This window comes from Tamandua tetradactyla, chromosome 20 (assembly GCF_023851605.1).
Source record: "Tamandua tetradactyla isolate mTamTet1 chromosome 20, mTamTet1.pri, whole genome shotgun sequence".
Lineage (NCBI taxonomy): Eukaryota > Metazoa > Chordata > Mammalia > Pilosa > Myrmecophagidae > Tamandua > Tamandua tetradactyla.
In genome coordinates, this window is record NC_135346.1 from 45218977 (window position 1) to 45229727 (window position 10751).

At 37.4% G+C, this 10751-nt stretch overlaps 1 pseudogene; it reads left to right on the plus strand.

The window, feature by feature from the left end:
• The first annotated feature begins 5985 nt into the window (after positions 1-5985).
• On the plus strand, positions 5986-6403 carry LOC143664336 (uncharacterized protein C14orf119 homolog; annotated as a pseudogene).
• The last annotated feature ends 4348 nt before the right edge of the window (positions 6404-10751 follow it).

Consider the following 10751-nt stretch of genomic DNA (forward strand, 5'->3'; position numbering starts at 1 on the left):
TGATGTTTAAACTTTTTATTTTTAAGACAGAAATCCTTTATAAGTACATATTATACAGAAGGTCAATATGTAAAATGGATAAAAGTGTGCTTTTCACTTTCAAGAATGAGTTACAGATGATTCTGTTTTCTATGTTCGCATCCCCTACCCTTTTTCTTATTATCTCTAAAAGGACTCTATTGAGCAGAATACAATCTATATCTTCCAAATCAATGATTTTAAAAAATAAGCTAACAGTCCATCCATAATGTTAAGGAATTTACAATTCAGTAGGTCTAGTAAAATAAGCACATGCCTATTTGTAATATAAGACTGAATAATATTAAATCTCATCAAAGAATGAAGAAAATGCTATGATGCTTTAATTCCTGTAAGTACATGATTCATAACAAATGACTAGCATGTCCGAAGGGTATTTTTTAAAACAATAATAGCTGGGAAAATGCAACTTTGAACTATTAGCTATTTGGATTGCTGGCCCAAAATGATAACAAGTCAAACAATAAAGACATCTGGCTGTTCAACATATTATCTTCAGTTTCCTCAAACTTAAGTAAGAATCTTCTGCATAACTTTTTTTTAAGGTTTTGTGTAGTAAATACATTAAAATTCTGAGACCACAGTAGCCAAAACAGCACAGGTAATGAAAGGAATTGCTCAAATTTATGTGATAATCTCATGATTCTTATCTGGTCATTTATCCCACAGATAGACAGCTGACTCAGTAATGTAATATATAGGAAAATAAACTGCCTGCAGATATTAGAATGATTTGCTTTTCATAAAGATTCACTCTACTTAACCACAAAAGAAAGCCTATTAATTAGACTTTTGGATCCCATTAGGAAAAACAAATACCAATACTTAACTGCTCAAATATGACATGATGGAAAATTGCTAACATAATTAGATTTTAATAGTGTTAATGACTCTTGTATCTTATTAATAAGAATTAAACCTAATGAAATAGTATATGAAGAAAAATTGCCAGTACATGCTTTTCTATGGGGAAATGTAGCACGATTATGTCTATTTCCACATGAAGGGGTTTTAATTTTTATTCCTTCACAGTTGTAATAACTCACGTGTTCCTTGGCTTAATATATTATCCCTGACATTGTGTGACATAAGGTCCTACAAGCGCACCATTTAGGACTGCAGTCTCATTAACTAGCCTGAGGCAAGCATGATGCTGACTCTGGACACCAAACTATCCATATTCAAGACTAAAATGCCTTTTCCCTTCCCTCTTTCTCTACCTTTTCATAGATTATCCCTCCTTCAAAGCCCTCTTTCTATCCCTTTCACTATAACTATCAGCACAAATTGCATTTGCTATTTATGCCAAACAATTTGTCATCTTTAGCATATTATCTCCCTCTATATTTATTTCATGGATTAAAATGTATGTTTTGTTGTCCAGTACATACGTCCCACCAGTTAGTTAACTAATCAATATTTATTGAGCATCTTCTATATGCTTATCATGGTGAAGATATTTGGAGTCTTGCAAGAGACATTATTAAAGCAGGACATGATTACTGTTCTCAGAGAGTGTGCTTAAATTATATAAATGTTTTAGAAAGTTTTCTTTCTTAGGAAATTGAAAGTGCAATATTCACATTTCTATGAATCCCTTCAGCTAGTTAATTTAAATTTGCCATCCTCGCTGTCACAAAGATAATTGGATGCTGGTTTGCAAACTGGGCTCCAAGAGGAAAACAGACACTGTTTGTGATAGAGATCCTGCCAATGCACTTAAAAATCTCACCAGATACATAAAAATTACAAAAGATTCAACAAAATGACTTATGATGCAACCAAGTCTGTATTGCATCTCTCTCTACACACTAGCAGGTAATTCTAATGTGATTCTATGAACAGGCTAGACCCCCTACAACTTATAGTGTGGTCCGTGGGCCAGCTACGTCAGCATTCCCTTGGAGTTTGTTGAAAACGCAGAATTTGGAGCACCATCTCAGAGGTTCTGAATTATAACCTGCCTATTAACAATATTTCCAAATTATTTTATGTACATTAAACTTTGGTCCGTAGTAGACTAGACCGTGTTTGCTAGAATAAGGCAGGAATGTCATTGCCCTAAGGAAAGGGGAAGAGTCCTGCTGTAAACTGGTCCTGCTCAGTTTACATTTAGAGTACAGTGTTTATCTGAGACTAGCACTTTAATCAATGACTTTGGAACAGAAGCTAGGAATGAAAAGATCAGCACAATGAAACAGTTTGAAACAGATACAGTGGTTCTCAGCACCAACCGCACATTAGAATTATCTTGAGGGAGCTGTAAAAATGCTGATTCCTGGGTCCTGCCACTAGATATTCTGATTTAATTTTATGCTGATGAGATTTCTAGACATTGGCATTTTTAAAAGTCCCCCAGATGATTTTCATGTGTAGCCAGGATTGAGGTCTGCTGATAAAATGCGAGGAATCATTGCAAGAACTTGGGTTAATTAAGACAAAGAGACTTATGGGGATGATGATGGTACTGCCTCCCCATGCCTATAGGGAAATTGTACGGATTTATTTTGTGTAGCACATGGAAGCGGATTTGGACTAGAGAGAGACCTTTACAATTGCACACCAATATAAAGAAAAATTTTGGTAATGTGAGCTGTATGCAACAGAAACTGGTGTTTTTGAGGGTATATGATGAGTTCAAGCAGATTGGACAACCAAAGTCTCTTAGGGGCACTGCACAGAGTACCCACATATTTAGCATTGGTCAGTGCTGGGTAGGACTGTCCAAGTGCATAATAATAGAATAATAATTGCTATGTTCAATGAACACATCCTGTGATGAGCACGTTACATGAATTACTACATTTAAATCTGGCCAGTGTGCTATGAGGACAGGTTCTTTGAAAGTGAGACTTGGAGAATTTCAATAAATTGCTTGAGATTGCACTGTTAGAGAACAGTGGGAACAGGCTTCAAACTGAATTCTGTCAGGTCCAAAATCCTGTGATCTTAACTTCATACAACTTCTACCATGATGCTCAAAGGATTCTACCAACCCTGAGATTCCATGACTCTTAGACTTGTCACACAGCAAACAATATGCTTTTTCACTTGGTGTGGTGTTTTGAAGCTGCATGCCCCTCAGAAAAAACATGTTCTTACATCTAATCCATTCCTGTGGGTATAAATTCATTGTAAGACCTTTTAATGAGGCTACTTCAATTAAGAGGTGGCCCACCTCAATCAGTATGGGCCTTAATGCTATTACTGGAGTCCTTAAAAGGACTTAAAAGATGATGAAATTCAGACACAGAGAGTGAGAAAGCCATGGAAGCAAGAAGCTGAAATAAAAGAAACCTGGAAGAGATGGGAGAGACCAGCAGATGCTGCTATGTGCTTTGTAATGTGACAGAGGAGCTGATGGCAGCTCTTGAAGGTCCCCAGATGACCAATCTCCTAAGAAACCCACTGGGCATCGTATCTTAAGATGGAGAAAAAGGCTGATGTACCTTAGATGGCATACTAACCTTAGACTCATGGTGTAGACAACAGTTGACTTAGCACTGGCAGCCAGAGTTTAGGAAGAAAACATCACTTCAATGATGCCTTGCTTTGGACATTTTCCTGACCTCAAAACTATGAGCAAATACATTCCAATTGTTTAACCCAATCAATTTCATGGTATTTTCTTTGAGCAGCCTAGGAAAGAAAACACTTGAAGACTAAATGTAATCGCCAGGGTGGCTTATCTGAGCAAATTTTCATAAACATTAGAGAGTGAATTTTAAAATCATTTGTTGAAAGCTCAGAAAATAGAATGTCATTGAAAGAACAAACATAAGTTCAAGGACCTGGAATATTAATAAATAAATAAATAAATTAGAGAACAAGTAATAAAACCTGATAATTTGCAATACCAGCTCTTTTGGTTATAATTCCTTTTTTTTCCTTTTACCATGATTGAAAGCATATTTGTTTTTTCTTCCTCTTTTTTCTTATTCTAGTATACATTAGTGTTACTGAACTAATTATGAGTCACCCAACTGTAACCAATGAGTGCTGAGGGCTCCTGAAATAGGACAAAGGAAATTCACTAAGAAATAATGCTGAGGTTATAGTTTCAAAAGGCCATTAGCAATGCTAAACCAGAGAACACTGCTGCATGAGCTGATACCAAATGCAATCATTTATCAATCTTAGGATTCTGAATACAGGTTTTCTTCTTGTTTCCTCACTCCCCAAAGTAGAAAGTCAGCTGTATTCTACACCATGAGTCTAGGGTTAGCATGCCATTTTTAATATAAGGTGCATTAGTCTTTTCCTCCGTCTGGAGATATAAGCTCTGTGTATATTTTAGGAGAATGGTCATTTGGGGACCTTTAGCTCTGAGTTCAATAACACATATCCCCTTTGCTTGATTTTGTCTGTGAAAGACAACTGTCTTAATTTGCCAGGCTGTTATGACAAATACCACAAAATAGGTGGGCTTAAACAAAAAGAATTTATTGGCTTATGGTTTTGAGGCTAAAAGAAGCCCCAAATCAAGTTATTGTCAAGGCTCATTATCTCCCTGAGTCTGCATGTGCTGGTGCTGGTTTACCACCCTCCTTGGGGTTCCTTGGTTTATATTCCAGCCTCCTGTCCCACCACAATCTCTCTCTCCTTGCATTGACTTCCTGCTTCTCACTTCATAAATCCCCCAGCAATGTGGATTAAGACTCTCCCACATTCAGTTGGGCCACATTTTTAGTGAAATGAACATTGGGTTCACACTTGCAGGCCTGTGGGTTAAGGTTAAGCACAGGTCTATGCTGGGGTACATAGTTCAATCAAAAGCCTCTGCAGCCTGGCTTTTGACAGCCTTTTATATCAGAATTCCTTGATAACAGACAAGGTGTAATGATCTGTAATCAAGACATAAACATTTCAATACTGTATTCCAATAACTCCTGGCATGCTTACTCAGAGACATAGTAGAGGCAATCATTACCATGGGAATGTGCTGGGTGTATGAGAGCACTGGAGGACATTTATTTTGGCATCATTTTTATTAAAACATATTTCCTCTCAACAGACCAATGCCATCAACACTCAGATGCAGAGGCAAAGAAAGCAGCACACTTTTCTCTAAAGAGCCAGATGATAAATCTTTTAGACTTTGTGGTTCATACAGTCTTTGTCACAGATATTCAGCTTTGTTGTTTTCATGCAAAGTAGACACAGACAATGCATTGTGTCTCAATAAACTTTTGTTCATGGACATTAAAATTTGGATTTCTTATCATTGTCATGTATCACAAAATCTTCTCCTATTAATTTTTTTCAACCATTTAAAATGTAAATCACATGCTAAAGGCACAAACACAGAGTCAGAAAGCTAAGTAAAATGTAAAAAACATGCTTAGCTTCATGGGTCATACAAAGTCAGGCAGCACACCAGGTACAGCCCACGGGCCATAGTTTGCCTATACCTTCTCTGCACTCCTAAGCACCCTTTGATTTCTAGAAGAGAAGCATATTTCTGAATTCTCTCTTTAGATTTCCTATTTATAAGTTTCTTTACTTTTTTTTTTTTAAAGTAAACTGTTACCCACATTTCCTTCCAAACGATCTCAGAGGTAAGAACTGGTGGTGAAGGTGTCATGTCCACCTAAGCAAAAGCAGTAGGATAAGTGATATAAATGGCTGTAGAGCCCGAGGGTCTGAGTTTGAGGTCCTTCTTATGCTCGTGACTTTGAAAAATCCTTTCACGTCTCTGATGCTCAGAGTCCTCATCAGCAAAATGGTTATAATGACTATAATAATGTAAGGAGCAAAGGAGATACTCCGAGTAAATGTAGCTTTGTATTCTCTTGAGTGTCTTACAAAATATAAATTGTCTTCTTAAAAGTGGATATCGGGCTAGACCTACTTAACGTTTTCAGGAAACATGGAAGCAGCGGGGGTAATTGGAGTCTAAGGACTCCTGTGGTGGTCTCTGGGCATCTTCTGAGAGGAGGAAGGAGGATGCCACTGGACTCATCTTCCTCTCTGCTGCTACTGTCCTTACCCTCAGTAACCGACAGCATCACTAACACTTCCCCTCCGCCAATGCCTCACATCACTTTCCAGGAGATGAAGTGTATTCTCCACTGGTTTGCCAGTTGGTCAGGTCCCCAGTGTGAATGCTTCCTACAGGACTTGGGAGCTAAGGCAGTGGCAGGAAAGTTATAGCCACTGACACATGATCTGGAGTAACTTAGTGTGTCCGGGGCAAACAAACCATTTTGTATCTTGGAGTGCCAGCTACAGCTTTGGATCAATGGCTTCAAGGGTGGGCTGAAGAGGAGTGCAACAAATTTGTTAAGCAACTGGGGTCAGTGAACCAGAGTTTGTGGCAAAGTTTCACTAAGCAGTGGCTGCTACAGCTGGGAAGGACTGCTAGGCATTAAAATCAAAGAGAAGACAACCACAACTGATGGAGTTGAGGGCATGACCTTACAATGAAAGCTTAATTCAGATGTGCCACTTAAAGATTTGGACACAGTGACCTGATCATCTGACTGAATTCACTGACCAGCACGAGCATGGTTACTTTAAAGTTAATAGCAAATCAACTGAATTCTTATCGTACATGTTTTCCACCTAAGAAAATCTAAATTATCAGTGTGCCTCCTAGCTTGCTGCTTTCCAAGAGATGTCAAACATCCCAAAAATTTGATGGTCTTTTGCAATGCTAAACAAAAGGAAGCATAGAAATGTAACGCAAGTTTTGCCCTAAAACTGGCCCATGAGGGATGTAAAATAGAACTCTCCTATCCCAGCAATAAAAGAATAAGGGTAATAAAATGTCATAATATTATAGTTTAGCTTGATTTGGATGGCTGGCTTCACCACTCTTACAAGATTCTGGCATGACTATGTGATATCCCAACCACTAGCTTTCCCAGTGATGATTTATTAAAGTTATGGAAAATCAAGAGTGTGAGAAAGTGGATATGATAGTATAACTGAGAAATCATGATTTAAGGAGTGATTTTTATTACTGAATCCTTTTATAGACATTTCCTTTTTGCTTTCTTGCATATTAGAGTAGACAGAGGGAAATTCTTGAAATCTCTAAATTGTAGGCCAGCTTCCTTGATCTCTGATAATGACTGTACTGCCCTTATCCTCTGCCCCTGTGATGGTAAAAACCTTGTAACTAACCTTCATGTGTACCCCATTATCCAGTTTTTCAACTTCAGAGTCTGTAATCATTAAAGACAGCCCCTAATGTTTATTAATGAAGGGATTTGGATTAGCCCAAAACTAACCCACTCCAAGCCCAAAGTTATCTTGATAACCAAGACTGGATCTAACCACAGCGGGCCCACCTGACACAAGCAGTAGCTTAGACTTTAATCTACAAGTCACTTATACTTCATTATAATACTTCACCGTTCTCTTACATACATTCTGTGACTAAGCATGTAATCAGTCTGGGCATGCTCAATAATTAGATCCTCTCTAATTACATCATCTGGGGCTTCTGTGCTTATTATCCTAAATCCTGCCCATCATTTCTATAATACACCTATTAGAATTACTACAGTTTGGGGAGACAGATTTTGGGCTGCTAGGCCATCTGATCTTCTACTATGTGCCTTGTAGTAAACTTTCTCTCTTTGAAACCCTGGTGTCTCAGGAATTGTTATTGAGCATGCAGGGTAGACGAATCCACAGCCTTTGTCGGGTAATAATATGGCTTACTTTTGTCATAATAATTAATAATTACATTTCCTCTTATGTGCCAGGCATTGTTCTAAGGACTTTACATATATTAATTAATCCATGTAATCCTTACAATAGCCTTATGCAATAGGTACATTTATTATCAGTACTTTACATGTTTGCATTCAGGAACACGGAGATATCTCACAGCTACTAAGTGGCAGAAGTAGGGTTTGAACCATATCTTCATTTTCCTGAGTCCACACTCTTCACTACAACATTTTCTGTTTCACATCATGTCCTGGTCATGTGCGACACACTATCGTAAGGATTTCATAGATATTGTCTCACTGAATGACCACAAATGCCTGATGATGTGGACATAGCAGTGATTAAGTGCGTGGGCTCTTAAGTTGGGCTGCTTGTGGTCAATTTTCTTCTCTTCTACATTGTAACCTTGAGCAAGTCATTTAACACTGCTAAGCTAGCTTTTATCTGCAATATAGGAATGATAATAATAAGTACAGTATTGAGTTTTTGATGATCATATGAAATAATGCATATGACATATTAATTTAGTCCTGGCTTACAGATTTATATTTATCCATTCTATTTATATCTACTCATTCACTGTCATAAAGAATTTGAATGTATTGTTGAATAATGGAGTTAATGAAAAATTCAAATAATTCAAAGGGATATTTTCTTTTCCCAAATGTGGTATATGGAATGCACATAGATGGGTTAATCTGGTGCGACTAAATTAAGAACATACTAATTGGGAGATTTATGCACATTTTGGTTTCAATAGCTAGTTTGCTACTATGTTAACAGGTCTGAAAATCCAGTGACAACATACATGATATCTAAAAACAGTTTGCTGATTTTGACTTCGACAAATAGAAAGATGTCTCTCTTGCACTTAATATACTGGGAGAAGCTTTTAATTCTTGGTTTATACTTGATATTAGTATATGAAAATGTATTTGGACAAATGACTATTACATAATAAGAGATTTAGAATCATGTGTTTCAACAATATTTTTTTTTGAAAAGGCAAGTACCATAATATATACGAAAGGTAAAATGTATTTCTCAACATCTTTCCATAGCTTACTCTGATAAGGAAGTCACAGACAATTGCCCAGACTTCACCGACCCATCTCCTTCTCTGGGGAAGTCACAAACAACACTAAGCAGCTACTCCCACATCCTTGTCTATTGTGCGCCATTCCCCAGTCTGGGGGAGATGTTAAGACTAGTGAAAAGGCCAGGCCAGAACTTAAACCTGGAAAGCCAGGGAACAAGCAGCCCCAAGTAATTATCTGAACAGGAAGTCTCAGTGGCAGGGACCCCCACCCCGACGTGCATAAAACCCACACTCAAATGGTAGAGCTTGGTCTCTCTTCTGCCACCTGAGAAGTGCCGTGGGCATAGCTGCCATCTATCAATTCTGACCTGGAGCAGATATGGCCATCCTGGGAGAACATCTGTGATGGGACTTTTCCCCCTGCTCTTTTGGACTATGTAAGTGACAAGGAGATTTGTCTTTTCTGGACTCTTTAATCTGTACAGTAAAGGGCTTATTTGCTGGTAGTTTCTGCCGTGCCATGAACTTGTGTTCCCACAATGCCCTGTTGTAGTAATACACTCCACAAACTATTTAAGATGATTAGGTTTTGCTGTGTCTTGGAAAACCATGTAGTGCAAAATATATGGAAAACTGATCTTGTAAGGTAATTACAGAAGGGCTAGCTAACATAATAGTGATATTCTGTAAACTTTTATTTAAATCATAGAATGGGAAGGAAAAATTTAGAAGAGCATGACCTATCTCTCTCATTTTAAAATGAAAAAACAAGGAAACACAGGACAAATAACTTGCCTAAGATCAAACAGACAGAGTTAGAGTAGAGCTAGAAAATGAGGATCCCATCTCCTAATCCCATTTGCTTTTTGATATATCACATACTATCTTGTACATTTAATGGTCCCATTCCTTGCTAGTCCTCAATACTTCAAATTAAAAGATCAAACAATGTATACATCAATAAAATATCATAAGTTCCCCGATATAAACAAATCCATGTGATTTATCTTTTCATCACATTAAAAAAAGTTGCTATAAACTATTAAGCAGGTGCCAGCCATTTTTTATGAGGTTCATTTTATCAAAGGAATTCCAGCCTAACTTTTACTTATGTAATTTGCTAATTGGGGGGAAAGATTGACTATTCCAACCGTTAGGTTCAACGAGGTAAAACTGACTCTTTTTGAGAACACTAATGAAATATTGATCTCATATTTGCATTTGGGATTTGTTGACTGATTCTGTATCTGAAATTGTTAATTTTCAAGATAGGAAATGAATTTTAAAAGTCGAAATACCAGTTTGACCCTCTCCGGCCTCTCTGAGATCAGCTTCTGCCAATTGCAGGTCTCCTATCCAATAGCACTGCTAATGCCAAATTAGATGAGGGAATAACAAGAGCAGGCTCCGAAATAGTGAGAAAGAAAAGTATTTGGCCAAGACAATGGATAGTGAGAGAGAAAAGAGGACTTCAGATAGAAAATTGCAGTCATTTTCAGGTTTTTCCTCAAGGGAGTGGTGGAAGTTATTGTCAAGGAAAGACAGCAGACTTTGGACAAGATACAAATATTGATCCTTTAACTGAAACAGTGACTGAACCTGTAGCCTTGCTCGTTACAACATTACTCTTAGAGTTGAGAATTCTGATTTTGTCCCCAGTGTTGTCATTTCACATTCTGAAACTGCAACTGGAAGCATCATCAGGAAAATATAAAAGTGAGAAGGATTAAAGGGAATTAAATTGGGAGGCTCAAATCGAAACTAGAAGAATGCATAATGAACCTTTGGCAATATTACCCACGATTTCTTTTGCGTTTCATAAACATGTTTTTTGGTATCCAGATGTTTCAGTTAATTAGTTGGACTTGTCCACCCCTGTATCTCTTTATGTACAACGTCAATTGAAGTAGGGTTACTGCCATATTCTTGAATTAATTTGTTCAATATAGATAGTTGAATTAGATTATCATTCAGGCTGGAACAAACACTT